Here is a 6,267-nt window from a genome sequence, read left to right as displayed (position 1 = left end):
ATAAGTGCTTAAATGTTGCACATTTCAGCACCTAAGTTAGGGTATTTTAGTCTTTGCATCTATCTTAATTTCAACGTTTTAGTCCTAATTTATGTTTATGTGTATTTCAGGGCAATAAAGTTAAAATGAGCTAAGAACAGTCCATTAAAGCCTTTTTGGAGTCAAGCAAAGATATTCAGAAAAAGTTCAGAAAATGACAAAAAGAGGTCGTAGCCCATTGCTCGTATAGTGTGTTTATTCTTCGAAAGTGGTCAATCTCGGGCCTTTGATGATGTTCCCAAAGATGAAGAAGCAAACCAATTAGCCCGGGGCCAAAATGGAGCTAAATAAGGCTTAAAGGAAATTTCCAACTCTGGGGGGATCGATCCCCCAGGGTAGGGGATCGATCCCCCAGGACTTGGCAACATTACAGATTTTTCTTATTGTTTGGGCTTATTTTGTGAACTATTGGGCTTTAATAGGGTTTTTACTTAAGGCCCAGTAAGCCATTAGTTTAGGGTTAGTTTTTATTTTATTTAGGAGAGAGTTTTATTATTTTATTATTCAGTTTTCTTATTAAGTTTTATTATTTTCTGTACCGTGATATTACGTTCTCTCTGGGGAAAAAGGAAAAGCTAGGGTTTGAAGAACATTTTTACAGAGGCTTTGTCTACAATTGAAGGAAGAAGAAGAAGGAGCCAAAAGATAGAGATGGAGCTTGTTGACACCATGATCATCTTCTCCATGAGCTAGTTCTTCACTTAGGGCTTGGATGAGCCCTAAGTTCATGTAACCTAAACCTTTGTTTTTCTTCTCTTGGGGAATTATTAAGTTGTAACTAAATATTTGGCCTTGTGATTTATTTATATATACATGCTTGATTTAACAATTAGGGCTTGTATTGATTAATTCTTCCATTGAAATCTCCAAGTTGATTGTATATCTATATATGATTAATTAGGGATTTTATTCTTCATTAGATGTTTGAAAATTAATTCTTCCATTGATTCTATATGAAAATTGTATGTCTATGTGTGATTGATTTAGAATTATACTCTACACTAGATACTTCTTTTAGTTGTGTTTAGTGATGGCCATAGCATGAGACTTAGTTGATACAATTGTAAATTAATTTGATGGATAAAGGCTTAATCTTGATGGGTTGTTCTACAAATTAGCTTATTGTCATTAGGTAATTGTAGTAAAGTAGGCAATTTGTGCTTGATTATGTTAATCCATACTTCTAATTACAATTAGTATTATCCTCTTGATTTATGTGTGTTTTTATCGGATACATTTGTGAATGTGTATGGTGGGTTATGACGTAGTCTTGAATGGGTTCTACACTTTAGTTTAATTGTCATTAGGTAAACAATTCATTCTTGATGTTGATAATCTATGCTTACAATTGTGATTTGTGATGATAATGTGACCACATCTATAATTACACTAATGAATTCCCTATTAATTGAAAGCATATGGTTAATTACATGAGATTAGTGGTGAATCCTAACCCTAAGACTCTCTTCATATCTCTTTAATTCTTAGTTTAATTTAATTTAATTTACTTTCATTGTCATTTCTATTTCCATGCTTTCGATTTAACTCTAGTTTAATCACTTCACCAAAAATCTTTTTCTCTCTTTTTATCTCTATCTCTCTTGTCCAATCTCATTAGCACTAAAATCAAGTTTAATCCCAACACGTGTTCAATCCCTTGGGTTCGATCCCTACTCGCTTCATACTACATAGTATAAGTGTTTAGTGGTTTTATAAATTTTAAAATATAATGCCCACTTGACATTATTTCTAAACCTAAAGTGTTGTGCATTATTTTGTGCACACGCTCGGGTCGCATCACCTACTCGCCCTAGCTATATTTATAGTGAAAGGTAGTAGTGGCTTTTATAAATGTAAAACTTGGCCCTCGCCTTAGTGCACGCTCTTCTCAAGCTTTTGGTGGAACGACCTAGCAACTAATAAGTTTTTGGCGCCGTTGCCGGGGATTAGGCAATGTCGTAGTTGTGGAATCAATTAGGAATTAGTACTCTTTTGACTTTGTCTTTACTTTATTTTTATTTTTCTTTTGGTTACTTATTGTGTTTGTTCATCTTTGACAAGGTGCATTGAGGTAGAAGGCAAGCAAAGGAGCATATAAGTAAAGGAGCTAAGCAAAGGAAGGAAAAATGCTAAAAACTTAAATTTTTTTTTTTGCTAAGCTAAGCTTTAAATTTGGAGTTGAAGTGCTAAAGGACCTTTGTGAGACTTTCTTTACTCAATGCCTTAGTTAAATCGTCGGCCCGCATGGAGGCTTGTAATTCAATTCTTAGATAAATCGTGAGCCCGCGTGGAGGCAATTTTATTGTTCTTTGCATCATCATTGTTAAAGCATAGAAGCATGGGTTAAGTGTTTATGGAGGAAGTTTCATTGCATTGTTGTGAAGGTGAAGTGTTTGTCATTCTTTATGTTTGTTGTGTTGCATTGTGCATGCATGAACGTCGTTCATTGAGACCAACTCTTGTCCCTCTTGATTTACATCTTGAATCCATCATTAGAAATCCTAGGGGAAGAGGAAGTTCAAATAGAGCCAATCTATCAATGGATGACCATAATGATGAACATATTGAGGACCTTGGTCACATAGACCAACAAGGTATCCTACATCCCAATGTGCATAATGAAAACATACAAGTACCATTAGGCATGCCAAGGCCATTCATCCAACCACCACAACAACAGGCCAAGTTCCATATGGAATACCAAGGCCAATGTATGCTCCACAACCTCCTATCATCAATCAAGGAATTCAAAACCAAGGTGTTCATGTTGCACCTCAAGTCGCTAATCCACCTCTTACTTTGAGAGATCACTATGTACCTAATGAATACAATGCACCCACATGTATTCAATTGCCACCATTTAGAGCACATTATGATGAGATTAAAGCACAAACTATTCAAATGCTTCCTAACTTTCATGGACTTCCTAGTGAAGAACCTTACAAGCATTTGAATGAGTTTCTTGAAGTATGTTCCACCGTAAAATATACGGACATGCTGGAAGAGGTCTTAAGACTCAAACTTTTTCCATTCACCTTAAAGGACAAGGCAAAATATTGGTTTGACAGTCTTAGGCCCTTTTCAATCACTTCTTGGGCGGAAATGCAACAAGAGTTTTTGAAAAAGTACTATCCGGTTTCTAAGACCAATGCCATGAGAACTTCAATTCAAGAATTTTCACATGGGGATGGAGAAACGTTTCATGAGGCATGGGAACGCTTCAATGAATTACTTAGGAAGTGTCCACATCATGACATGCCCAAATGGCAATTAGTTCAATATTTCTTTGAGAGCTTATCAGACAACTATAAGGGTATGGTTGATGCTTCTATGGGTGGCTCATACATTAATAGGCATGAGGATGACGTGTGGCATTTTTATGAAAGTATGAGTGAAAATTCTTTGCATAGAACATTATCATCCAAGAATAGTAGAAATTCACAAGGTAGGAAGAGTGTTGGCTTACATCAAGTTGACCATTCAAATGAAATAGACGTCGAAATGAAGTCTTTAGCTAAAAGGTTTGATCAATTCTTAATTAACCAAAACTCGGTGAACCAAGTGTCTTCCTTCCCTAACCATTCTCATCGTGTATCAAATGACATTTGTATGACTTGTTCTAGTGTTCTTCATTCTACTTCTCATTGTCCTCATGGACAAGTGCAAAATGAACCTAATGAACAAGTCAATGCAACTTTTGTGAACCAAGGGAACAATCCTTATGGTACTCATTACAATCTAAGTTGGAGGAATCATCCGAATTTCTCTTGGAAAAACCAAGGAGAGGGCTTAAACCCTTCCCAAGGCGGTTTCCAAGGGAAGTACATTCCACCTCCACTTCAAAACCAAGGATCCCAAGGTTATAGACCTTATCAATCACAAGGGAATCAATTTGCTAATTCTCATTTTCCCAACCAATCATATTCCCAAGGAAATACTAGAAGTCCCGCATTTGAAGAGAAAGTTTTGAATGCTTTGTGCACTCTTGAGGCAAACACACAATTACTTCATTCTCACTCTCAATCCATTGCTAAGCTAGAAACCCAAGTAGAGCAAATAGCACTCTTAATGCAAGAGAGAAGGGAAAAATGCCTATTAATGCCCCACCTAAGCAACAATGTGTTGTGGAAACCCATTCCCCATTGGAAGGGCATACTATTAAACATGTTAATGCGGTGACTACCTTGCAGAGTGGTAGAGTTATGGACAATTAAGTTGAAATATCTAATGAAAAGAGTGAACTGGTGCAACCTCAAGTTATCACCCGTCCCGTTTCACATCCCAATTCTCCTTTATTGTATACACATGATCTTGTAAATGAGAAAGTCTTGAAAAATGTGTTTGAAAAAGTGGTCTTGAAAAATGATGTTGAGAAAGAAGTTTTATTGAAAAATGATTTGAAACAAAGTGATTTAAAAACTTCTTCTGTTGAAAAGACTTAAAACGAAAATTTTGAAAAAGTGTTTGAACCAAAAATTCCATTTCCGGATGCCTTAAAAGGATCCATTTCAAAAGACAAGCAAAAGGCAAAACCAATGAAATCATGGAAATGTTTAGGCAAGTGAAAGTTAATCTTCCACTTTTGGATGCAATCAAGCAAATTCCGGCTTATGCCAAATTCTTGAAAGACTTGTGCATCCAAAAGCGGAAGAACAAGAGCCAAACACCAAGAAAAGTGGTTTTGACCGAGCAAGTAAGCTCAATTTTACAACATAACACTCTTCCAAAGTTTAAGGACCCCGGTTCACCCAATACATCATGCATCATTGGTGATCATATCATTAATCGGGCACTTCTTGACTTAGGAGCAAGTGCTAACCTTCTTCCATACTCGGTCTATGTCAAATTAGGCCTAGGTGAATTGAAACCGACGTCGGTAGTTTTGCAACTTGCCGACTGATCCATTAAGAAGCCTAGAGGTGTCATTGAAGATGTTTTGATTAAGATTGATAAATTCTTCTTACTAGTTGATTTCATTGTCATTGATACAGAACTGGTTTTTAATCTAAGAGCCAAATTCCCGTTATCCTTGGCCGTTCTTTCTTGGAAACCGCCAATGCTAACATCAACTGTAGGATGAGGGTAATGAAGATTTCATTTGGCCACATGAAGGTAAAGTTGAATATCTTTAATCCCACACCCAATTCATTTGACAAATATGAATGAGAGGTCAATGTTGTAAAAAAATGTCATGATCTTCAATATCGAGGAAATGAGCTTTTGTGTAAAACCAAAACTTCCAAAGGATCATCTTCAACCTTGCATTCTCAAAATGTTGTTCCAAATTTTTGCTTTGAAAGGGCATGGAAGCCCAAAGGTTTTGATTGCATAGACAAGGGATCAAAAGCTTCTTTTGAGCTTGATCCAACAAGTTCTTCAAAGGACTATTTGTTGGGTGGAGTTTAAAGCATCTATCACCCCAACAAGGAGGGGATGCATTACAAGATCTTTGATCTGGGCTAAAAGAGCCCAATGTCTTGTTAGAGACATTAAAGACTAGCAAAAGGCATTCGTAGGGTGTCAAAACCCTATTCCTCCCCCATTTATATCTTTCATTTTATTTCTTGCGAAGTCTAGATACTTATTTTTGGTTCACATGCATTGAAAGGAACTTTGGTGAGGATTGCATGAACTTTCATGTCATAATTGAGCATTTGGTAAAAGTTTGATCGATCTCAAATTGGAGTTCGATTGATCGAACTGTGGATGGCACTCAACACTTAGAAAACTTTTGAACCTGCATCCATCTGCATCCAAAATCACCTCTCTGTCCCATCGTTCGAACCCATTCTTAGATCGATCAGAGATCTTCAATCAATCCAAATTCAGGTCTGATCGATCTCATGATCCAACTTTTAGAAAAATTTTGAGCCTGCATAAACCTGCATATTTCAGCTCTCTGTCCCATCGTTTGAACTCATTTCAAGATCGATCAGAAATCTTCGATCAATCCAAACTCAGGTTAGATCAATCTCAAGTTCCAACACTTAGCTAATTTTTGAACCAAGAACCTGCATATTCTTGCCTCTGTCTGATCGATCGAAGTCTTGTTTCGATCGATCTCACTTATTTCATTTCATAATTTTGACTTTATTTTGATTTTCCAAGTTTTCAAAAATCCAAATATACTTTGAAAGGAGTTTATCAAAGTTCGATTTATCAGAACTCATCTTAGATCAATCGAACTAGTAGGGAAATGTTTTTAAAAATAGATCCAAGGGTCTTGAG

The 6,267-nt window shown here is 36.3% G+C and overlaps 1 pseudogene; it reads right to left on the bottom strand.

Moving 5' to 3' along the window:
* Nucleotides 1-3,197: 3,197 nt before the first annotated feature.
* LOC132287312 (small nucleolar RNA R71) lies at nt 3,198-3,296 on the bottom strand (annotated as a pseudogene).
* Between the last annotated feature and the right edge of the window lie 2,971 nt (nt 3,297-6,267).

Source organism: Cornus florida, unplaced genomic scaffold (assembly GCF_030987335.1).
Source record: "Cornus florida cultivar Cherokee Brave unplaced genomic scaffold, ASM3098733v1 CherokeeBrave_3.0.0_Hap2_Chr11, whole genome shotgun sequence".
NCBI classification, from domain to species: Eukaryota; Viridiplantae; Streptophyta; class Magnoliopsida; order Cornales; family Cornaceae; genus Cornus; species Cornus florida.
The sequence above is the reverse complement of the archived record's forward strand: the minus strand, read 5'-3'. Positions and strand labels throughout refer to the sequence as shown.